The sequence below is a fragment of the Salmo salar genome, chromosome ssa10 (genome assembly GCF_905237065.1).
Source record: "Salmo salar chromosome ssa10, Ssal_v3.1, whole genome shotgun sequence".
In the NCBI taxonomy this organism is placed as follows: Eukaryota; Metazoa; Chordata; class Actinopteri; order Salmoniformes; family Salmonidae; genus Salmo; species Salmo salar.
The window spans coordinates 76,685,727-76,712,124 of record NC_059451.1 but is presented as its reverse complement, the minus strand read 5'-3'; positions in this window follow the sequence as shown (position 1 = coordinate 76,712,124).

Sequence of the window (26,398 nt, the reverse complement as noted above, 5' to 3'; positions counted from 1 at the left end):
TCTGTCCGATGATGCTGTGACACACCGCCCCAGACCATGACGGACCCTCCATTCCAAATCGATCCAGCTCCAGAGTACAGGCCTCGGTGTAATGCTCATTCCTTTGACGATAAACTCGAAATCGACCATCACCCTTGGTGAGACAATACCGCGACTCATCAGAGAAGAGCACTTTTTACCAGTCCTGTCTGGTCCAGCGACAGTGGGTTTCTGCCCATAGACGACGTTGTTGCCAGCGATGTCTGGTGAGGACCTGCCTTACAACAGGCCTACAAGCCCTCAGTCCGGCCTCTCTCAACCTATTGCGGACAATCTGAGCACTGATGGAAGGATTGTGCGTTCCTGGTGTAACTCAGGCAGTTGTTGTTGCCATCCGGATGTACCGATCCTGTGGTGTTGTTACACGTGGTCTGCCACTGCAAGGGTGATCAGCTGTCCGTCCTGTCTCCCTGTAGCGATGTCTTAGGCATCTCACAGTACGGACATTGCAATTTATTGCCCTGGTCACATATCTGTGGTCCTCATGCCTCCTTGCAGCATGCCTAAGGCACATTCACACAGATGAGCAGAGACCCTGGACATCTTTCCTTTGGTGTTTTTCAGAGTCAGTAGACATTATCATAACTGTGACCTTACAGTTTTTCTCAGTCGCTTTGGTGCATTTTTCACATCATCCCAAACATCTGCAAAATAATAAGTGCATTTCTCAGTAACAATTTGTACAAACTGCAATATACAATAGATGTGTTTCTAAAGCTAGTCAGTCACTAAAAATCCTTAGTACATCTCTCAAAAGTAAATATTCATGCCAATGATCATGTCAGTGTCATCAGAATGATAAGTCATTGAGTCATTGTTCACGAACAAGGTCGTCAAAATGTTTAGGCATGTTGTCAATGGAACTGTGTACTTTGACAGTATTACCTGATGTAAACTTAGGCTACAGTTTGGATGACAGTTACTGTATTGAAAATGCACAAGCCTGCACTTCTATGGCATATATCAATTTCAACAGTACTATTTACATATTACTGTATGTAGGTTATTGATTGAAAGAGACTGGACAACCCAAGGGGCCCAAAGGAAAACATTTTTTTTGAAAGAAACACAGGAAACCACCCCTAAGGCACAACTTTGCCCGCAGCACTGTTCTTGTGCTGTCTCTACACATCCAGACGTTCCTGTCAGTCGGCCCACATATTCTCATCCACATCACACCGGACATTTTCCCTTCCAATGCAACGTGGAAATAATATTTTGGTGTAGGATAGATAGAGTACCGCTACCAGATATCCTTTCTCTCCCCTGGATAAGTTACACCATTTAAAACACGTCACAGCACAGGGGTATCCCAACCAATAATAGCTCATACAATAATAAGAATCAGAGCGACTCATAAACAACCGACAATAAAGAACCCAGTCATCAACAAATTAATGTCAATAATCTGTATTCAAATCAAATGTATTTATATAGCCCTTCTTACATCAGCTGATATCTCAAAGTGCTGTGCCTAAAACTCCAAACAGCAAGCAATGCAGGTGTAGAAGCACGGTGGCTAGGAAAAACTCCCTAGAAAGGCCAAAACCTAGGAAGAAACCTAGAGAGGAACCAGACTATGAGGGGTGGCCAGTCCTCTTCTGGCTGTGCCAGGTGGAGATTGTAACAGCACATGGCCAAGATGTTCAAATGTTCATAAATGACCAGCATGGTCAAATAATAATAATCATAGTAGTTGTCTAGGGTGCAACAAGTCAGTAACACAAGAGTAAGTGTCAGTTGGCTTTTTCATAGCCGATCTTTGAGAGTATCTCTACCGCTCCTGCTGTCTCTAGAGAGTTGAAAACAGCAGGTCTGGGACAGGTAGCACGTCCGGTGAACAGGTCAGGGTTCCATAGCCGCAGGCAGAACAGTTGGAACTGGAGCAGCAGCACGGCCAGGTGGACTGGGGACAGCAAGGAGTCATCAAGCCAGGTAGTCCTGAGGCATGGTCCTAGGGCTCAGGTCCTCCGAGAGAGAGAAAGAGAGAAAGAGAGAATTAGAGAGAGCATATTTAAATTCACACAGGACACCGGAAAAGACAAGAGAAATACTCCAGATGTGACAGACTGACACTAGCCCCCCGACACATAAACTACTGCAGCATAAATACTGGAGGCTGAGACAGGAGGGGTCAGGAGAAACTGTGGCCCCATCTGATGAAACCCCCGGACAGGGCCAAACAGGTAGGATATAACCCCACCCACTTTGCCAAAGCACAGCCCCCACACCACTGGAGGGAAGCGTGAATGGGTGTATTAAGTTGTGGGGTGTAGACAAAACAAAAAAGGCCTAAAAATTGAACCAAAGTCTCTTAAACCAAAAACCATAGGAACCAAAATAAATCAAATGTAGTTAAAAAATAATCCAAAATAATAAACAATCTCAAATGCACACTCTGTTGAACACCACTGTCAAAAATACATCCTGAAAGCACTGAACATAGCATGGCGTGCAAAGCCCCCGAAAAAAAGAGGTCAGCTCCAATTTAAAGCACTGGAGCGAGAGAGGGAAAGTGAGAGATAGGGATTTGGTCTTAGGTGTAGACTCAAGGCTTGCAGTTGCGTTTGTCTGTCTGTCCGATACACTTGTTGGTTTGTTGCTTTGTTAGTCAAAGCTTCGCAACAATGTTGCTACTAATCCATGTGATCAATGACAAGAGGTCCCAAAGATTCCAAACCTGACATAGAGCGGTAACACCGGCGATTGACGTAAAAACTTTACAAACTAAGCATGCTGAAAATAAACAAGACTCCTGCAAAGAGTAGCACTCTCTAGCTCTCACACAGAGTCGAAAGAGACATCTTTATTTCCTCCTTCCTTCTTCTTCTTCTTCTATATTATCATGGTGGTCTGCAAACAATTGTTTAAGTGCATGCTGCCACCTACTGGGCTGGAATGTACGATCAATCATGATCTGCCCAATTCAGTACTACCATGAAAATAAAATAAAAACCAAAAAATCCCTCCTAACTTCTACCACACCCTCCCCCTCCCACAAAAAAAACCTCCCCAACCCCATTAAACTTTATATGTATCATGCTGAAACACTCCACCCTTAGGATTGTTCAGCATGTCAGCAACCATTTCAACATTAACATCTGTTACACCCAAAATCTCCTTTGCCGTCTCCATAATAGTCTTCAACCTGGCATTTCTGCTTTCAACAAACCACATCATATTTAAAACCTTACCAATAAAAGCTATGAAGTCAACTTTATTCATTATCAAAGTGTCCTTTGACACTATACATTCATGAGCGAAAGATTTATGAACAGGACTCCAAACCATGCCAGGACGAGCAGAAACACCAGCCGTGACATTAGGTCCACTTACTACAGGAGCAGCCATGAGAGCTACATCATTCCACATTTTATTTCCACCAATCTGTCTTACAGCTTCTGCATACAATACATCATGACTAATTCTATATCTCTGAGCCTCCCTAGCCTCGCTCTGCACCTGGCATCCACCAAATGCTGCACTATGTTCCCCCCCACAATTACTGAGAGGCAAATGAAACGCACACATATTTAGACGAGGTGCTGGCTAGTGGAGTGGAACACTTAAAAAATTAAAGGTGAGCTGCACACTCTAGGAGCTCAGATGCAGGCAGCCAGGCAGCCTCTCGTTTTAACAATAAATTGTCGAGGTCACCCCCTCTCCAAGGGAGGTTGACTTGTTCGATGCCAATATAACGTAGAGACGAAATCGAGTGGTCTTCTTCCAAAAAGTGGGCTGCAGCTGGGTAAGTCGAGTTTTTGCACTTAATGGTGCTACGATGCTCCGAGATACGTACTTTTAATTCACGCTTTGTTTTACCCACATAATTTTTACCACAAGGACAAGTTATGAGATAAATAACTGCCTCAGTGGAGCACGTGATAACACCTTTGATTGGGATCTGTTTCCCTGTTTGGGCGTGTTTGAAGGATCTACATTTATAAGTGCCATTGCATTGAGCACAGCCATTTCATTTGTAGTTTCCATCCAGTAGGAGCGCAAATACACATTGTGCAGGGATATCTCGGGGTGGTAAATCAGAGTTTACAAATTGATTGCTGAGGTTTCTGCCCCGCGAGAATACGACCAAGGGAAAGTCCGAAAACACATTACCGATACTATCATCGGATCTTAGAATGTGCCAATGTTTGTGAAAGATTCCCTTAATTCGTTCAGAGCACTTTGAATAGCGGGTAGTTAGAACGCAAGAATGCTTATTTTTGTGAGACTGACCTTGAAATAGGTCATGTCTCATTTTGTTTTGAATTTTCTCAATGGCAGTATTAATCTGACAATTTTTGTACCCCTTCTCCTTGAATTTTCTTTGCATCTCAGCCATATTTCTGTCGAAATATTATTTTTTTTCCAAATTCTTTTGATTCGACAGAATTGGCTGTAGGGCAAACTGTTTTTCAAGGGAAGTGGGTGACAACTATCAGTCCTTAACAAACTGTTACGATCAATAGATTTCCTGTAAAGATCAGTCTATAGAACATTATCTTCACACAAGATCAGAAGATCAAGAAAACTAATTTGACGTATCAGATTACATAGTAAATCTCAGATGCTCAGAACAGGCGTGAAGAAAAGCATGGAATGCCTGGAGCTGTTTTGTATCACCCCTCCACAGAAAAAAATATGCCACTCGATTTTGTCTCTTCGTTATATTGGCATCGAACATTTCACCCTCCCCTAGGAGATGGGGTGACCTCGACAATTTATTGTTAAAATGAGAGGCTGCCTGGATTTTTAATTTAAAGACCTTCGGTCTCAACGTAGACTTTGATCTGAAGCCATTCTTGTGATTTTGCTATTGTAAATGTTTGTAGGCTTACGTTGCCAAATTGTATCTATGATCGTACGCTATCCATTTATGTTTTTTGTATGCTATTTTAAAATATGAGAATTAACCAATGATATCAGGCCACACCCGGCCATGATTACAGAAACCTGTGTGTGTCTTTTGACACCATATAAATGAGTCATCCTGCAGTGTCTGTCATTATACCCTGCTGAAGACAGCTTATCTGTCGAAACGTTGGACATAAATATTTTTGCATCTGAGCTCCTAGAGTGTGCGGCTCTCCTTTAATTTTTTTAAACCCCCCCCACAATTACAACACTTAACCTTCACATAGCTCCCACATTCATCGTAATTATGTTCCCCTCCACACTTGGCACATCTTTTCCTTCCTTTACATTGAACAGCTACAGGTCCCATTCTTTGGCATTTAAAACACTGCAATGGGGATGGGACAAATTATCTGACATTGAAACTAAGGAACCCGATATTTACTTTCCCAGGCATAACCTTCTCAAACCACAGCAGCACTGATAGGTTTTCACTTATTTCCTACTGATCAACATTTTGGCCTCAATCACTCTTCCTCCCTTCACATTTTCTTTATTGTCATCTATGGACATAGATATTGGGACCCCAGAGATGACTCCCCTGAATCTAGCATAAGCACCAGGGACATGGCTTTTAATTTTCTTCCCATTAATATTTTCCATTGTCCAAATCTTCTCTTGCTGACCCTGACTACCACAAAATATTAACAATCTACCATTTCCAACGAGCCCAGCTAATTTCACTTCACCTACCTCTTTCTCTACAGGATTAGTTAGTCGGATAGGGTGTAAGTGCGGCCCGGTGGTCTCATCAAACACTATCACCACTTTCCACTCCAACACATCGTTACTCTTGCTTCCTACCTTGGCCCTCTTTATGCTTTCTTTACTAGACGCTCCACTGCTTTCTTTATCATGATCTCTCTTCTTCTTATGTCTTTCCATTACTGACCATTCCGGTCCTTGACCCTCATCCTCCCGCTCCATACCATCAGAACTGACACCCATATTGTTTGCATTCTAGCACAGCTGTTGCTTCACCAGCTTTTTCTCAATTTCCTCCATTTCGTCCTCACTACTCGCCGCCATTCCGACCCCTCCATAGGCAATATTTCCTCTTTCCTGACTGTTGATGCACTCTTAATGTGGCAGTGCACGGTGAAGGCAGGATTTCAACACAAGTTATGTTATACAGATTGTGATGCATATCAATGTGTATTCACCTTCCATGCGTATTATGAGTTGGGTGTGATCTCCCCACATAATTGTTACCCCACATTCTGTTGGGGGTCAGAGGAAGATGAAAGGTTATAATTTTATGTAAACATGAATCACCCAAGTGACATGTTTATAATTGGGAGACTGCTGCTTGGTATTTGATATTTTTCACTGGGTTCATGCATGTTAACATCAGAGGCCTCCTCCCTAAGTTTGCTTTATTCACTGCTTTAGCACACTCCGCCAACCCTGATGTCCTAGCCGTGTCTGAATCCTGGCTTAGGGAGGCCACCAAAATTCTGAAATTTCCATCCCATTAAATGTTTTTGGCTACTACATGTTTCCATGTGTGTTATTTCATAGTTTTGAAGTCTTCACTATTATTGTACAATGTAGAAAGTTGTAAAAATAAAGAGAAACCCTGGAATGAGTAGGTGTGTCAAAACTTTTGACTGGTACTGTGCGTTTTTTTCAACAACAGGTTATGGTCAATAATACCAAAGGCTTAACTGCAAACTAACAGTACAGCTCCCACAATATTCCTATTATCAATATCCTTCAACCAATCATCAGTCATTTGTGTCAGTGCAGTAGATGTTGAGTGCCCTTCTCTATAAGCATGCTGAAAGTCTGTTTGTTCATAGAGAAATAGCATTGTATCTGGTCAAACAATATTTTTATGAAAGTTTGCTTAGAGTCAGCAGCAAGCTGTTTGGTCGGCTGTTAGAACCAGTAAAGGGTTCTTTACCATCGTTAGCGGAATGACTTTGGCTTCCCTCCAGGTCTCTGGGACACATTTATTTCCCCAGACTCAGATACAAAATGTAAAAATTTTAGTGGCAATATCGTCTGCTACCATCCTCAAGGGATTGCAATCTAAGTTGTCAATACTAGGTGGTTTCTCATTATTGATGGACAACAATAATTGTTCCACCTCATCACACTAACTTTACAGAATTCAAAAATACAATGCTTTTCTTTCCTTATTAGGTCTTTTATGCATTAATATGATGGCTCAGTTTGTTGTTGGCATTTCATGCCTAACTTTGTCTACTTTGCCAATTAAATAGTTATTGAAGTAATTGGTAACATCAAAAGGTTTTGTGATAAATGAGCCATCTGATTCAATGAAAGATGGAGTTGAATTAGTCTTTCTGCCCATAATTTCCTTTAAAGTATTCCAAAGCATACTTTGTCATTTATCTTGGTTTCATAATACAATTTATTCTTATTTTTATTCCGTTTCGTCAAATAATTTATTAATTTACAGTGAGTTTGCCAGATGTGCAGCTAGACTTATTCACCACTCCTTTTGCCTCATCCCTCTCAACCATACAGCTTTTTAATCTAACCACACTGTCCGATTTCAAAAAGGCTTTACAACGAAAGCAAAACATTAGATTATGTCAGCAGAGTACCCAGCCAGAAATAATCAGACACCCATTTTTCAAGCTAGCATATAATGTCACAAAAACCCAGAAGACAGCTAAATGCAGCACTAACCTTTGATGATCTTCATCAGATGACACACCTAGGACATTATGTTATACAATACATGCATGTTTTGTTCAATCAAGTTCATATTTATATCAAAAACCAGTCTCCTCTGCGTCTCCCCAGTCCGGTGAGACCGGTTCCAGCTCCACGTAGGAAGCCTCCAGTGATGATCTATGGTCCGAGGCCTCCAGTGATACTCCTTGGCACAAAGCCTCCAGTGATGATCCATGGCCCGGAGCCTGTAGGGATGATCCATGGCACGAAGACTCCAGTGATAATCCATGGCCCTGAGCCTGTAGGGATAATCCATGGCAAGAAGCCTGTAGGGATGATCCATGGCCCGGAGCCTGTAGAGATTATCCATGGCACGAAGCCTCCAGTGATAATCCATGGCCCGGAGCCTCCAGTGATGATCCATGGCGCGGAACCTGTAGTGATGATCCATGGCACGGAGCCTGCAGCGATGGTCCCCAGTCCGGAACCTACAGCGACGGTCCCCAGTCTGGAACCTACAGTGACGCAGTCCAGTCCAGAGCCTCCAGCGACGCTCCCCAGTCCGGAGCCTCCAGCGACGCTCCCCAGTCCGGAGCCTCCAGCGACGGTCCGCAGCCCGGAGTCTTCAGCGACGGTCCGCAGCCCGGAGTCTTCAGCGGCGGCCCACAGCCCGGAGTCTTCAGCGGAGGCCCGCAAGCGTCCCACCTAGCCCATAGAGGTTAACAAGTTGACATTCCCAGATATGATCATTTGAATTGTGGTATGGCTATATTACTTGGGTTGTGACAATGTCAGGTTCGGAATGGGGTTCGCCGGGGTTGGATTAGAATAGGTTCTGTTACAACTGGTCAGGGTTCTAAAATAGATTTGCTGCACCAATGTGTTCTTTGTCGATGACAGATTATTATTAATGCATTTGTCCCTCAAAGTTTTACCCCGTGAAGTGTAATTTTATCAAATGAAGCACCTCCAGTGCACATAGAGTGTCATTAATGCTGGCCTCTACTGGAGGAATTGTGAGTCCGCTGAGTGTGGAAAAAGACTACATACATAGCAGGAGGTGTCATTTCAGTTTTTACTGTATGATTAAGCAGTGACCACCAAGTGTTTCCCTCGGGATTTCGGCTGTGATGCTCGTCAATTGGATGCATCGACCACCTGCTTCTTCTGGTATTGGGGCGGCTATTGTTTGCTGGACTCCCGCTCTGAGCTTGCCGTTGGCTCGAGCTGGAGCAGCTGTTAGTGGGACTTTGCTGGTGTTGTATACTTCAGTTGTATTGTGGCCACTTCTCACTCTATGCTGTTCTGCTCCTCCCAGGACCCATACAACAGCTGCAATGAGAAGACTGACCATGAAAGCAACAAACATGATGTGTAGACTCCAGTCCTGGTCTTCCCATGGCCACTGGGGTCACCTACGACGATTCATCAGCTGATACATCGTCACCTGGGTTGTTGGGCACCTTCCTGCAGTGGCTGTCGTGAAACCACATAGACATCTTTGCAACCTTCACCGCTGTCTGGGTCATCAAAAGCTTCTGGAATGGACAAGTCCAACACTGTTGGTGCCAAGTCTTCCTATGGAGGTCCTTAATGACCACCCAATCACCTGGCTGAAGTCTGAGGACTGGTCCTCCCTTTGGTTCAGGTAAGGCCGCTTTCACCCTGGGGGAAATAAACTTCAGATCTTTGTTAACCTCTTGGGGCTAGGTGGGACGCTAGCGTGCCACCCGTGGTGCACTCCATCAACAGCAGGTGCATTTCAAGAGCGGCAAATTTGAATCCAAATAAATGTCAAAATTCAAATTTTTCAAAAATACAACTATTTTAAACCATTTGAAAGATAAACATCTCCTTAATCTAACCACGTTTTACGATTTCAAAAAGGTTTTACGGCGAAAGCATAAATTTAGAGTATGTTAGGACAGTACATTTACAAGAGTTGTGTGTAATGTTTTGTCAAGTCAAAGACAGGGTCACCAAAACCATAAAACCAGCTAAAATGATGCACTAACCTTTTACAATCTCCATCAGATGACACTCCTAGGACATTATGTTAGACAATGCATGCATTTTTAGTTCTATCAAGTTCATATTTATATCCAAAAACAGCGTTTTACTATGGCATTGATGTTGAGGAAATCGTTTCCCTCCAATAACCGGCAGTCAAGTCAGCGTCACAAATTAAATAATTAAAATTAGAAAACATTGGTAAAATATTATATTGTCATTTAAAGAATTATAGATTTACATCTTTTGAACGCAATCAACTTGCCAGATTTAAAAATAACCTTACTGGGAAATCACACTTTGCAATAATCTGAGCACTGCGCCCAGAAAAATACGCGTTGCGATACAGACTAGACGTCATGTTGGGGAGATCTAAAATCGAAAATACTATGTAAATAATCCATTACCTTTGATTCTCTTCATCAGATGTCACTTCCAGGTATCACAGGTCCATAACGAATGTAGTTTTGTTCAAAAAAGCTCATCATTTATGTCCAAAAATCTCCGTCTCGTTAGCACATGATGTAAGCCAGCCGGACTTCTCGTCATGAACGAGGGGAAAAAATATATTTCCGTTCCTTCAAACATGTCAAACGTTGTATAGCATAAATCATTAGGGCCTTTTTAACCAGAACATGAATAATATTCAAGGTGGACGAATGCATACTCTTTTATAACGTATTGGAACGAGGGTACCCAAAATGAACTCGCGCGCCAGAGTCTAATCGGCCATCACCGTTCCATGGCTCTTGTTCGGTCAGATCTCCCTCCAGAAGACTCAAAACACTTTGTAAAGGCTGGTGACATCTAGTGGAAGCAATAGGAAGTGCCAAAATATTCCTAAACCCCTGTGTTTTTCAATGGGATAGGTTTAAAGTCAATACAACACATCAGGTATCCACTTCCTGTCAGAAAATGTCTCAGGGTTTTGCCTGCCAAATGAGTTCTGTTATACTCACAGACACCATTCAAACAGTTTTGGAAACTTTAGAGTGTTTTCTATCCATATATAATAAGTATATGCATATTCTAGTTACTGGGTAGGATTAGTAACCAGATTAAATTGGGTACATTTTTTTTATCCAGACGTGCAAATGCTGCCCCCTAGACCCAACAGGTTAAGTGCAGCACAGTAACTTACCACTTGTCCTTGCAACCCATCAATGTCAACATGTTTTGTGGGAAGGGAGTTTTTAGTATTCTCATGGGTCTGCCTGTGAATATCTCATGAGGTGCTAAACCAGAGGTACGATGTGCACGTCAACACATGTACATCAGAGCCAATGGCATTACTGTTACCCATGACACCCCGGTCTCAGCCATCAGTTTGGTTAATTTAATTTTCAACGTGTGGTTGACTCGCTCTACGAGACCACCACTGGCCAGATGATAGCTGCAATGTGTTCGCAGGTAAATCAGCAAACTTTCAGAAATATTCTGAATCATGCTACTTACAAAATGGGAGCTAATATCTGATGTCAATTTAGATGACAGGCTCCACCTGAGGATGATTTCCCTCAGTAGGTTCTTTGCTACAGCCATTGATGTGGCATGTTTACAAGGAAATGCCTCTCCCCTTTGAAGAATGCATCAACAAAAACCAGGCAGCATGTATACTCCTGGCATGGAGTTAATTCAATTAAGTCCATCATTATGTGTTCAAAAGGTCCTTCAGGCCTTGAGTGGGCTGACATAGGCATTGTAATGCCTCTGCCTGCATTGTTAGTCATACAAATAACACATCTGTGTGTCAAAGGAACACTTATTTTTCCAGTGTCTCACTTCTCCAGGCCCTGCTCTAGACTGCAGGTCAGAAACATCTTGTACAGAGAACATAATTGCAGCAGAAACAGGAAGTGAAACCATTTGTAGAGTGGGGGAGACAATCAACATGGCACCTGGTCCTAAGGACAGCACAATCGTGGGGTTCTCCATCCTCATCAAGAGTCACATAAGACGTTGTCAATAACACATTCTGATAATGCAGGAGACGTGCGAGAGTGATATGGGCAGTCCGTGCCAGTGAGGTAAGAGCATGTGTGAGGAACTTGAACGTTAATGGGCACATTGCAACAATGTCAGCTCAGGCTAACACTGCTTCTGTAGCAGCCGCTACAGCCCTGAGACGACATACCAACCTTCTTAGCGCACTGTCAAGTAAGCAACAGGCCGCTGCGTCCCACCACGGTGCTGAGTGAGGACAGATGTCATTAATCCATTTTTTTCCATTTTTTTTTTTAGAGTGGTCTGGCAAACCTAAACAAGGAGAAGAGGTTAGCAATTCTTAAAAATGTTCAAGTGCCTGCAGGACTTCAGGTGTCCACTTTATCTTATCATTCACCGCCATCTTGTGGCCGTGAATGTGATCAAAAGGTGGTTGAGTGACTTCAGCATAATCAGGTAGCCAGGCTCTGCAATAGCCTGCCATTCCTGTGAGTGTCATCATGTGCTGTTTTGTAACTGGTTGTGGTACCATCTCTTTAGGTGGTTTTGTATTATCTAAGCCATGCACGCCTCTTTGAACAGGCACAGTCCAGAAAAGGGGAACACACAGACTATGTGTGCTGGGGGAGAATTCGTGTCAAGCACTTATTTTTTATTTTAACCTGCAGGGGCATCATGAGCAATTCTTTCAAAGTTACTCCCGAAGCCCCCACGGTGCTGACTGATTGATTTGACATGGGAGGGTCAGACATGGTTTTAGAATTTATGACAGACATCAACTACAAATTCAACAGACTCACCATTGACGAGGATGACAATTGTTGGGGTTTCATGGGGTTTTGAAAAGATCTTCACATACTGTCTACTAAGTTCATAGTGGTCAACTGTCTCCACCTCACTCAATTCTGGTTGTGGTTTGTAGAGTGTTATTGCTGGTGGGGGCCCCGTCTTCCAACTGCCACTTGCTGCTTACCTGTTGTCATGACGTTGGCCTGTGGGTGAGGTTTATGACCCCCCCCCCCATAAATACCTTTCTCCCTTCCCCTCTCTGAATCTACTGAAGGACTTGAATAGCCTGTGTTAAATATAGAGAGTCTGGGAACATCAAACAAATGGGGAAAGGTACCACATATTTTGTTAATAAAACCAGTTGGAAATATGCTTGATAACGTAATGAGTATGGATTTCATTTCAGTTGTCATCTGAGACATTATGATTGATGACAGGACGACATAAACTGTACCTGAGAAAGTATACGCCCTCTAGTTATCAGAGTCACATGGAATTGTTATGCAATTGAAATGTTTGATATTGAAAATGTTTGTTAGGAGATGAAATGTAATTTTAGCTTCCAAACGAGAGAATTGGGTTTTCATAAGGAAAGTGCCCTGTTCGATCAGTGGCCCAACCCTGTGAAGAGACAGGGGTTATAAACGATGAAAAACCACCCTCCCCCTCTCCACTATATAAGCCTTTGACGAAAAGATAACCAGTGGTTCCAGTACGGGAGGTCTGCAGCCTCTACGTTAGAAGGACACACATGTCAAGTACAGAACTAAGCCAACCTCGGCATGAGCTTTGGTGGCGAATGGTATGAACTTTGAGCTTATTCACTACAGAAGTGATACTTCCTAGCCGTTGAGTTAGCAGCGGCCGCTGTCGACGTGGGCTAGGAAAGGACGGACGACGGATCCAGTCTAACAACCAGACGAAGATACCACCACGTATCCAATTGACCACCATTGACATTCTTCCGAAAACAGGGAGATCTGTTGGCCAACCCGGCCAGCATCTACGACCAATCTACCGAAGCGCAGCTCAGAGTAAATATTTATTGCATTTTCCTTTTCCAAATGGGCGGTAATTTAGAATGCATAAGATAATGTATTTATGATAGCATAGCTGCTGTTTCTCTGTTCCTAAATCTTCCCGCTCTTTCATTCAAGCCCAACCCCCTTTCCTTTATGATACAGGTTCCGTCCACCAGGACGTTTTCTGTATGACATCATTGTATTCTGTGTATTTGTAATTCTGTGTGATTAGTTTAGGTATTTAGTAAATAAATAATGAAACCCAATTTTGTATTGCTGATTCAACTTGTTAGCCAGGGTTCGTGAAGATAACCAAGAATTTACAACTTTCATTATGAGACTGAAAATAAGACAAGGGTTAATATTGACTGCTATAGATGTAAAATATTACAAAGTATTTTAAGAGTTTATTCGGAAGATAACAGCTCTATAAACGTTCTTCCGTGGTGCCCCGACTTTATAGTTAATTACATTTACATGATTAGCTTAATCAGGTAATATTAATTACAGAGAAATCATTTTAGAAATTAGCATCTCATATCACTTAAGCCGGCATAGCCAAAGACACGACACTGTTCACTTGGGTTTGGACACTTTCTAGCAAAATGTCCCTCTTTTCTACAGTTGTAACAAGCAAAGATCCTGTCCTGTTATTGCTGTTGCCTGGTCCACCCGTCAGCACTTTCTCCTCTGCCTCCTCTTCCTCTACTCTTTCTTCTTCCTCTCCATCTACCATTTTATGGTCTTCCCTGAGCCTGCTGCTGCTTGCCTTGTCCTTGATAAAAAGCCAGCTGTGCAGCTTGTAACTTCACGCCTTCCTTTTCCATTCTCTGTTTCGTCTTGTCTTCTTGAGACAGTTGCTGCCTCTCAGCGTGTTCATTGACCATCTTTAGACTGGTAGTTTCCCAGCTAATGCAGGTCATTTAACCTGTTTACCAAGGGCTGGCAAAAGTCCATTCATTAGGGCAGCCTTCAAGAGGCTGTCGTAGTCATCATTGAGGTGGCCATTAGTCATTGGTTTGAGCCCGCTACTCTTCTGCTTTCTGAGTGAAACTATGGATAGCTGCCCAATCGGTCATAGGCAGGTAATGTTATTAGTGTAGTCCAATAGGCTCCATCTTCTCCCTAAAGGTAATTTTTATCGTATCCCCCTTCCACATCTGCCCATCGCAACCTCATCTTGATAAGGCAAATATGAGTGACCTCAGCCGCTGATGGTTTGTACACTCGCACCAATTTCAATAACTGTGTGGTAAAGTCACAAGCGTATTTTGTAGGATCTGGTAGTTCTTTAGCAATGTCCTTCATTTCATCCTGTCTCCAAGTCTTCTGGATATCAACGAGCGGGGGCCATTCATCATGGCCCGTCCGCAGGTTGCGGTTGTGGATTGGGGAATGTTACCTCAATCCACAACCAGTCGTGACCATTGGGGGTGAGGGACTTAGCTGTGTGGTTGGGGTAGACGGTGGACTAAGTTCCCAGAGTCTATCAACACCAGAGACGGTAGTAAATGTGGGTGATGTATGGAACGGATTCCAATTGCTCATGGGTCCCTCCAAGGGGTCTGCTGTTCTGACTGTTGTATCAGGTCTTATTGGGGGTAGAGCTGAGGCGGGGGAGGCGGCTGAGCGGGCTGCTTTTGCGAAACCAGGGCAGGTTCTGGTGCAAAGGATACAGGGGTGTAATAGGGAAAGTCATTATCATCATCATCCCTGTTCCTCCTTCTTACTTTCACCATTATTCTTTTAACTTCTCTCTGCCTTCTCTCTGCTTCTCTTTCCCACTTCCTAAAATCATCCCATTCTATTTTACTTGCCTTGCCTTTCTTGGTTGTCTCAAAATCCTGTAACTTCTTTCTACATTCTGCTAATAAAGCTTCACTCACTGTGCCTTTTAAGGGAAAATCTGCTACCTTGTGCCAGAGCGGTACCTGTTCAAGAATGTCCCTGCCCCACTTATCCGCCATTACCTTCACCAGTCCAGTCAGCGGGTTGGGCAGTTCTTCCTTGCTGCTCTTGGCTCCCATTGTGAAACTCCGTCTATGCACACATACTTAAAGACAAACACAAAACAGACACTATTTAGTTAGGAACGTCTTCCTTTACAATTGAAAAGGAGTCCTTTGTTCTACATCAAAATAAAAATAAAGAAAAACCCTGGAATGAGTAGGTGTATCCAAACTTTTGACTGGCATTGTGTATGGAGACTGTTCAGGGCCAAAAATGAGGGGTTAAATACATGTAAAAAATAATCGGTCAGCTATAGGATAGACACTTGAAAACAAATGTCATTTAGATCTTTTTTTGGGGGGGGGACTATCTGTTCTTCCATGAGCTGAATATGTTATTAAATGTGTTTATATGGGCTAATAGAAGGCAAAATAAATGTTTCGATAAATAATTTTTGGGGATATATTTTTGGGCATACTACAAGGGGTCTTACAATTCTAAATCAAATAGCAAAATTATCCTTGGTATGACCCTATGCGTAGATAAGACTTAGACTCTTATATGGCACTGGTTACAGTGAGTGGACAGCTTGATGAAAACCAGTATATATTCAGGTCTACCAGAAAATAGACCTTTCTGTTAACATCACACACATAATCAACCATTGCACACATATTATCCAGATAACGAATGTTAGCACGTGGTGCCCTATAGCAGCATTCCAAAATAACAGGCTTGAGGGACCTGGGCAATGGTGGACTGGCCGTTGGGAGCACCGGGACATTTCCCGGTGGCCTGAGGGTTGTTTTGGCCTGCAGTGGATAGTCAACTTGACCTGCAATAATATAGCAAGCAGGAATGAGTTGACGGAGAAACCACGCATCAGGCGTGACTCTCACTCGCTGCAGTGTCCCCGCACCAAAAATGACATCAGGTCTCTCCGCGACGTACATAGCAACCGTCTACCTGCCTCTCAACAGATAACATTTTAGACAAGTCGCATCTGTACCCTTCTGAGTGATAAGCAAATGTCAGTTCAACGAGACCAGGTCAGAAAGAGGAGGCAGGTCATGGAATGTGTGATTGATGTAGTTAACCTCTATGGGCTAGTTTTTGATATAAATATGAACTTGATTGAACAAAACATGCATGTATTGTATAACATAATGTCCTAGGGTTGTCATCTGATGAAGATCATCAAAGGTTAGTGCTACATTTAGCTGTGGTTTGGGTTTATGTGACATTATATGCTAGCTTGAAAAATGGGTGTCTGATTATTTCTGGCTGGGTACTCTGCTGACATAATCTAATGTTTTGCTTTCGTTGTAAAGCCTTTTGAAATCGGAAAGTGTGGTTAGATAAAGGAGAGTCTTGTCTTTAAAATGGTGTAAAATAGTCATATGTTTGAGAAATTGAAGTAATTGCATTTCTAAGGTATTTGAATATCGCGCCACGGGATTAGACTGGCTGTTGCGTAGGTGGGACGATTTGGTGCCACCGACCCTAGAGAGGTTAAAATAGCTTTTCGGTGAAAGCACATTTTGCAATATTCTCAGTATATAGCCCGGCATCACAGGGCTAGCTATTTAGACACCCAGCAAGTTTAGCACTCACCAAAGTCAGATTTACTATAAGAAACATGTTATTACCTTTGCTGTCTTCGTCAGAATGCACTCCCAGGACTTCTACTTCAATAACAAATGTGGGTTTGGTCCAAAATAATCCATCGTTATATCCAAATAGCGGCGTTTTGTTCGTGTGTTCAAGACACTATCCGAAAGGGTAAATAAGGGTGACGAGCATGGCGCAATATTCCATTACCGTACTTCGAAGCATGTCAACCGCTGTTTAAAATCAATTTTTATGCCATTTCTCTCATAAAAAAGCGATAATATTCCGACCGGGAATCTGCGTTTAGGTAAACAGACGAAAGAAAATAAAGCATGGGGTCGACTCGGGCACACGCCTAAGCCCATAGTACTCTGATCGGCCACTTGCCAAACGCGATAAAGTGTTTCAGCCAGAGGCTGCCTCGATATCGTTCAGCTTTTTCCCGGGCTCTGAGAGCCTATGGGAGCCTAAGGAAATGTCACGTTATAGCAAAGATCCTCAGTCTTCAATAAAAAGAGCCAAGATGAAACACAACTTGTCAGACAGGCCACTTCCTGCATGGAATCTTCTCAGGTTTTGGCCTGCCATATGAGTTCTGTTATACTCACAGACACCATTCAAACAGTTTTAGAAACTTTAGGGTGTTTTCTATCCAAAGCCAATAATTATATGCATATTCTAGTTACTGGGCAGGAGTAGTAACCAGATTAAATCGGGTACATTTTTTATCCGGCTGTGTCAATACTGCCCCTTAGCCCTAACAGGTTAAAGTTATTGGTAAATGTGGGCTTAGCTACAGAGGATGCACACACGAAGCTGCATATAACTTGGAAAACATCGCCAACAATCATGGCCAGTTTTTTGAGCTTATATTGTTACTAGTGGTAATTACTTACTGGTTACTCTGAAGTAGCTATGTTATGACTCTTCCTTAACCCCTGTGCGGCCTCGGGACGGACATCCAGCGAAAAATGATATCGCCATTAGCATAACAAAATTTAATAATTATTAAAAACAAAAAAATATATATATATTATATAGTTTTATAGACACACCTCTCCTGAATCGAACCACGTTGTCCGATTTCAAAAAGGCTTTACAGCAACAGCAAAACATTAGATTATGTTAGAGGAGTATATCGTAAAAGTAGCCACATAGCCATTTTCCGACCAACCACATGCATCACAAATATCCAAAAAACAGCTAAATGCAGCACTAACCTTTGACAATCTTCATCAGATGACACACCTAGGACATCTTGTTACACAATACATGCATTCTTTTGTTCGATAAAGTTCATATTTATATATAAAAACAGCATTTTACATTGGTGCGTAACGTTGACTAACTATTTTCCCTCAAATGCATCCGATGAAACAGAGCTACAATTTACTAAATTACTATTCGAAAACATTTTTAAAATGTAATATTGTCATTCTAAGATTTATAGATGAATATCTCTTGAAAGCACCTGTAATGCCAGATTTAAAATTAACTTTACTGGGTAATCATACTTTGCGATGAAACGGGATGCGATACTCTGAAAAATAGGCTAACGTTACAGGTCAGCGCCATCTTGGAACAATCGCATATCACATCTAGTCTTGTATACTATTGTCAATAATCCCTTACCTTTGGTTGTCTTCATCAGAAAGCACTTCCAGGTATCCCAGGTCCACAACAAATGTATTTTCGTTCAAAAAAGTTCATCCATTATGTTCCATTAGCTTGTTCTTGTTAGCGCGTCTGAAGGCTGATCCAAATCCTCCGTCGGCCACGGGACAGCCATTTCGACAAAAAGCATTTTTTTCCCATTTAGGTTCGTTCAAACATGTCAAACGTTGTATAACATAAATCTTCAGGGCATTTTTCAACAAGAGAGCCAATAAGATTCGAGGGGGACGATTGCATTGTGTTTCAAAACGTTTCGAAAGGGGAGGGTAGCCAGGGGCGCCGGCGTCATAATGGTGATGGCCCTCTCCGTGTGACCAAGTTCCACAGCGTCTCATTCATTCAGTTTTCACAGTAGGAGTCTCAAATCACTTTGTAAAGACTGGGGACATCTAGTGGAAGCAATAGGAAGTGCTCAATGAACCATAGCTCACGGTGTGATTAATAGGCAACGTGATGAAGTTGAGTTCGCAATTCAGAATTCCACTTCCTGTTTCGATCTGTCTCTGGGTTTTGACTGCCATATGAGTTCTGTTATACTCACAGACACCATTCAAACCGTTTTAGAAACTTTAGGGTGTTTTCTATCCACAAGTATTAATTATATGCATATCCTAGCTTCTGAGTTTGAGTAGGAGGCCGTTTAACCTCTCTGGGCTAGGCGGGACGAATTCGTCCCACCTACGTAACAGCCACTTGAAGCCTGTGGCGCGATTTTCAAAACCTTAAAAATCCTATTACTTCAATTTCTCAAACACATGACTATTTTACAGCTATTTAACCTCTATGGGCTAGGTGGGACACTAGCGTGCCACCCGTGGTGCACTCCATCAACAGCAGGTGCATTTCAAGAGCGGCAAATTTGAATCCAAATAAATGTCAAAATTCAAATTTTTCAAACATACAACTATTTTACACCCTTTGAAAGATAAACATCTCCTTAATCTAACCACGTTTTACGATTTCAAAAAGGTTTTACGGCGAAAGCATAAATTTAGAGTATGTTAGGACAATACATTTACAAGAGTTGTGTGTAATGTTTTGTCAATTCAAAGACAGGGTCACCAAAACCATAAAACCAGCTAAAATGATGCACTAACCTTTTACAATCTCCATCAGATGACACTCCTAGGACATTATGTTAGACAATGCATGCATTTTTAGTTCTATCAAGTTCATATTTATATCCAAAAACAGCGTTTTACTATGGCATTGATGTTGAGGAAATCGTTTCCCTCCAATAACCGGCAGTCAAGTCAGCGTCACAAATTAAATAATTAAAATTAGAAAACATTGGTAAAATATTATATTGTCATTTAAAGAATTATAGATTTACATCTCTTGAACGCAATCAACTTGCCAGATTTAAAAATAACCTTACTGGGAAATCACACTTTGCAATAATCTGAGCACTGCGCCCAGAAAAATACGCGTTGCGATACAGACTAGACGTCATGTTGGGGAGATCTAAAATCGAAAATACTATGTAAATAATCCATTACCTTTGATTCTCTTCATCAGATGTCACTTCCAGGTATCACAGGTCCATAAGGAATGTAGTTTTGTTCAAAAAAGCTCATCATTTATGTCCAAAAATCTCCGTCTTGTTAGCACATGATCTAAGCCAGCCGGACTTCTCGTCATGAACGAGGGGAAAAAATATATTTACGTTCGTTCAAACATGTCAAACGTTGTATAGCATAAATCATTAGGGCCTTTTTTAACCAGAACATGAATAATATTCAAGGTGGACGAATGCATACTCTTTTATAACGTATTGGAACGAGGGTACCCAACATGAACTCGCTCGCCAGGTGTCTAATGGGACATCATCGTTCCATGGCTCTTGTTCGGTCAGATCTCCCTCCAGAAGACTCAAAACACTTTGTAAAGGCTGGTGACATCTAGTGGAAGCAATAGGAAGTGCCAAAATATTCCTCAGCCCCTGTGTTTTTCAATGGGATAGGTTTAAAGGTAATACAACACATCAGGTTCCTGTCAGAAAATGTCTCAGGGTTTTGCCTGCCAAATGAGTTCTGTTATACTCACAGACACCATTCAAACAGTTTTAGAAACTTTAGAGTGTTTTCTATCCATATATAATAAGTATATGCATATTCTAGTTACTGGGTAGGATTAGTAACCAGATTAAATCGGGTACATTTTTTTTATCCAGACGTGCAAATGCTGCCCCCCTAGCCCTAACAGGTTAAAGACAAGACTCTCGTTAATCTAACCACACTGTCCGATTTCAAAAAGGCTTTACAACGAAAGCAAAACATTAGATTATGTCAGCAGAGTACCAAGCCAGAAATAATCAGACACCCATTTTTCAAGCTAGCATATAATGTCACAAAAACCCAGAAGACAGCTAAATGCAGCACTAACCTTTGATGATCTTGATCAGATGACAACCCTAGGACATTATGTTCTACAATACATGCATGTTTTGTTCAATCAAGTTCATATTTATATCAAAAACCAGCTTTTTACATTAGCATGTGACGTTCAGAACTAGCATACCCCCTCAAACTTCCGGGAATTCGCTAACATTTTACTAAATTACTCACGATAAACGTTCACAAAAAGCATAACAATTATTTTAAGAATTATAGATACAGACCTCCTCTATGCACTCGATATGTCCGATTTTAAAATAGCTTTTTGGTGAAAGCACATTTTGCAATATTCTAAGTACATAGCCGAGGCATCACGGGCTAGCTATTTAGACACCCGGCAAGTTTAGCACTCACCATAATCATATTTACTATTATAAAAGTTTGATTACCTTTTGTTGTCTCCGTCAGAATGCACTCCCAGGACTGCTACTTCAATAACAAATGTTGGTTTGGTCCAAAATAATCCATCGTTATATCCGAATAGCGGCGTTTTGTTTGTGCGTTCCAGACACTATCCGAAATGGTAAAGAAGGGTCGCGCGCATGGCGCAATTCGTGACAAAAAAATTATAAATATTCCATTACCGTACTTCGAAGCATGTCAACCGCTGTTTAAAATCTATTTTTATGCCATTTTTCTCGTAGAAAAGCGATAATATTCCGACCGGGAATCTCCTTTTCGGCAAACAGTCGAAAAAATCACAAAGGCGGGGGCGGTCAGGTCACGCGCCTAAGCCCAGAGTCCCTTGATCGGCCATTTGAGAAAGGCGATAATGTGTTTCAGCCTGGGGCTGGGATGACGACATTCAGGTTTTTCCCGGGCTCTGAGCGCCTATGGACGACGTAGGAAGTGTCACGTTAGAGCAGAGATCCTTAGTAAACGATAGAGATGGCAAAGAAGTTCCAGAAATGGTCAGATAGGCCACTTCCTGTAAAGGAATCTCTCAGGTTTTGACCTGCCATTTGAGTTCTGTTATACTCACAGACACCATTCAAACAGTTTTAGAAACTTTAGGGTGTTTTCTATCCATAAGTATATGCATATTCTAGTTACTGGGTAGGAGTGGTAACCAGATTAAATCGGGTATGTTTTTTTATCCAGCCGTGTCAATACTGCCCCCTAGCCCTAACAGGTTAAAATGGGCACGATTTTATTTCAAAAATCGCTTTAGCGCCCCCTATCCTAGGGGAACGCCAAGAGGTTAACAGGCTGACAAGGGTGAAAGAACATTTCCTGTGAGTTAAAGCTTTTGTACAGAGGCAGGATTTTTGGATTTTCATATTATACTTGCAGTTATGTAGCCAATGTTCAATTTCATTGACTCAGTGTATAGATGTGTTTATTGTGTGCTGTTGTTTTATGGACACCAGTGAGGGAACATTGTAATCTACATTTTTTTGTAGAGGAGTGCTTTTTCAACTTTTGTATTACATTTACTTATATTGTTGTAGCTTATGTTCAAGTTCCGTGAATCTGTGTGTGTGAAGTTTTTTGATACTTTTGATTTGCTTTATGCTTGAATATAAAGATAATAATTGGAAAATTTGAGCTAACTCTGGTCTCTCATTCTCTTTTCAAAAAGTGTAGGCTAATTGTTTTGTGTGTCTAGACTTGTACATGTGTATGTGCAATGATTGGTGTATTCCTAGTGAGTTTTTGCCATAGCATACCTTGAAAACTCACTGTTCAGATAGGCTACTTGTTGGTCAGTCCCAAATGTTTGTATTTTGTAATGTGGATAACTTTCTTCCCAGATGAACATAGCGTCCAAATGTATAACTAGCTTGGTACCCGTTACATCAACAAATAGGGTTAGCCTACAAAATTAGCGGTCTGGTGGTTTGCGTGAACAGGGTGGCCTGGGATGGAGTCAAATTCCCAGCCTGAATTATTGTTTCAGTCCGCCCCTGGACCTTGGACACATTTATAGGACAGACAGGGCCACCGTGTGGAGTAGATCACATGACTTGGTCTTAACTACGAACTGTGGACAAACCAAACTAATCCAAACTCATAGATCCAAGAGTAGTTGGATTTTCAGCAAAAAGGTAGTTGTTAGCTAGGATATCAAATGGTGCACAGAATGCAGTTGAACAGTTTTACCTTGCTAAAAAAACACAGTGCAGCCTGTATTTCATGAGAAACATCTCAATGAACCTGTCTGGGCTAGGGGGCAGTATTTTCACGGCCGGATAAAAAAACGTACCCGATTTAAACTGGTTACTACTCTTTCCCAGAAACAAGAATATGCATATTATTAGTAGATTTTGATCGGAAACACTCTGAAGTTTCTAAAACTGTTTGAATGGTGTCTGTGAGTATAACAGAACTCATATGGCAGGGAAAAACCTGAGAAAATTCCAAGCAGGAAGTGGCCTGTCTGCGAATTTGTAGTTCTCCTTTTGCTTCTCTATCGAAACTACAGTATCTCTGGGGTTACGTAGCACTTTCTAAGGCTTCCATTGGCTCTCTAAAGCGTTCAGAAAGCGGATTGAGGTGTCTCCTGTCTCTGGGCAGATAATAGGAGCACAGTTTGTCAGTGGACTGCCTGGTGACTAAGAGATTGGAAATGCGCGTACACGAGACCACGCCATTTTTTATTTTGTCCTTTAAATGAATACACTATTGTCCGGTTGGAATATTATCGCTATTTTATGAGAAAAATATCATAAAAATTGATTTTAAACAGCGTTTGACATGCTTCGAAGTACGGTAATGGAACATTTTGAAATTTTTAGTCTCGAAATGCGCTCACGCGTTACCCTTTGGATAGTGACCTGAACGCACGAACAAAACGGAGGTATTTGCACATAACTATGGATTATTTGGAACAAAAACAACATTTGTTGTGGAAGTAGCAGTCCTGGGAGTGCATTCTGACGAAGAACAGCAAAGGTAATACAATTTTTCTAATACTAATTCTGAGTTTAGTGAGCCCCGAACTTGGCGGGTGTCAAATTAGCTAGCCGTGATGGCTGAGCTATGTACTCAGAATATTGCAAAATGTGCTTTCGCCGAAAAGCTATTTTAAAATCTGACATAGCGATTGCATAAAGGAGTTCTGTATCTATAATTCTTAAAATAATTGTTGTGTATTTTGTCAACGTTTATCATGAGTAATTTAGTAAATTCACCGGAAGTTTTTGCTGGGAATGCATGTTCTGAACATCACACGCCAATGTAAAAAGCTGTTTTTGGATATAAATATGAACTTGATTGAACAAAACATATATGAATTGTATAACATAATGTCCTAGGAGTGTCATCTGATGAAGATCATCAAAGGTTAGTGCTGCGTTTTGCTGTGTTTTGGGTTTTTGTGACATATATGCTTGCTTGGAAAATGGCTGTGTGATTATTTGTGTCTATGTACTCTCCTAACATAATCTAATGTTTTGCTTTCGCTGTAAAGCCTTTTTGAAATCGGACAATGTGGTTAGATTAACCTGTTGGGTCTAGGGGGCAGCATTTGCACGTCTGGATAAAAAAAATGTACCCGATTTAATCTGGTTACTCATCCTACCCAGTAACTAGAATATGCATATACTTATTATATATGGATAGAAAACACTCTAAAGTTTCCAAAACTGTTTGAATGGTGTCTGTGAGTATAACAGAACTCATTTGGCAGGCAAAACCCTGAGACATTTTCTGACAGGAAGTGGATACCTGATGTGTTGTATTGATTTTAAACCTATCCCATTGAAAAACACAGGGGTTTAGGAATATTTTGGCACTTCCTATTGCTTCCACTAGATGTCACCAGCCTTTACAAAGTGTTTTGAGTCTTCTGGAGGGAGATCTGACCGAACAAGAGCCATGGAACGGTGATGTCCCATTAGACACCTGGCGCGCTACTTCATGTTGGGTACCCTCGTTCCAATACGTTATAAAAGGCTATGCATTCGTCCACCTTGAATATTATTCATGTTCTGGTTAAAAAAGGCCCTAATGATTTATGCTATACAACGTTTGACATGTTTGAACGAACGGAAATATATTTTTTCCCCTCGTTCACGACGAGAAGTCCGGCTGGCTTACATCATGTGCTAACGAGACGGAGATTTTGGACATAAATGATGAGCTTTTTTGAACAAAACTACATTCGTTATGGACCTGTGATACCTGGAAGTGACATCTGATGAAGAGAATCAAAGGTAATGGATTATTTACATAGTATTTTCGATTTTAGATCTCCCCAACATGACGTCTAGTCTGTATCGCAACGCGTATTTTTCTGGGCACAGTGCTCAGATTATTGCAAAGTGTGATTTCCCAGTAAGGTTATTTTTAAATCTGGCAAGTTGATTGCGTTCAAAAGATGTAAATCTATAATTCTTTAAATGACAATATAATATTTTACCAATGTTTTCTAATTTTAATTATTTAATTTGTGACGCTGACTTGACTGCCGGTTATTGGAGGGAAACGATTTCCTCAACATCAATGCCATAGTAAAACGCTGTTTTTGTATATAAATATGAACTTGATAGAACTAAAAATGCATGCATTGTCTAACATAATGTCCTAGGAGTGTCATCTGATGGAGATTGTAAAAGGTTAGTGTATCATTTTAGCTGGTTTTATGGTTTTGGTGACCCTGTCTTTGACTTGACAAAACATTACACACAACTCTTGTAAATGTACTGTCCTAACATACTCTAAATTTATGCTTTCGCCGTAAAACCTTTTTGAAATCGTAAAACGTGGTTAGATTAAGGAGATGTTTATCTTTCAAATGGTGTAACATAGTTGTATTTTTGAAAAATTTGAATTTTGACATTTATTTGGATTCAAATTTGCCGCTCTTGAAATGCACCTGCTGTTGATGGAGTGCACCACAGGTGGCACGCTAGCGTCCCACCTAGCCCCAAGAGGTTAAGGAGAGTCTTATCTTTCAAATGGTGTAAAATAGTCATATGTTTGAAATATTGAAATTATTGCATTTTGAATTTCTCACCACGCTCTTCCGCTGACTGTTGAATAGAGTGGGACGCTAACGTCCCACCTAGCCCATAGAAGTTAAGAAATTAAAGGGAATAAGACAGAAGCTTCAGTGCATGTTGAGTACTTTGGCAGTGTATCATCAGGAAGCGACATGTGAAAGAGTGGGACCTTGTGTTATCCTGCTCAAAGGGAGATGAAATAACACCCAAACACCCATTTTAGTTGCCATATTTCCATATCTTTTTTCTCTCTGGATTTTTTCTCTCTCTGCCAGACCACCCAGTGGCTTCTCCTGACCCTCTATGTAACTTTATTTATTTATTCATTAAAATTATTTCCATATGCAAAATGACATGGCATGACATCAATTCACATTACCATATTGTCTGCTGAAAGCAACATATTTCTCTTTTAATACAGGCTGGCCCCGCTAGCTCTCAGTGGAGGGGCCTC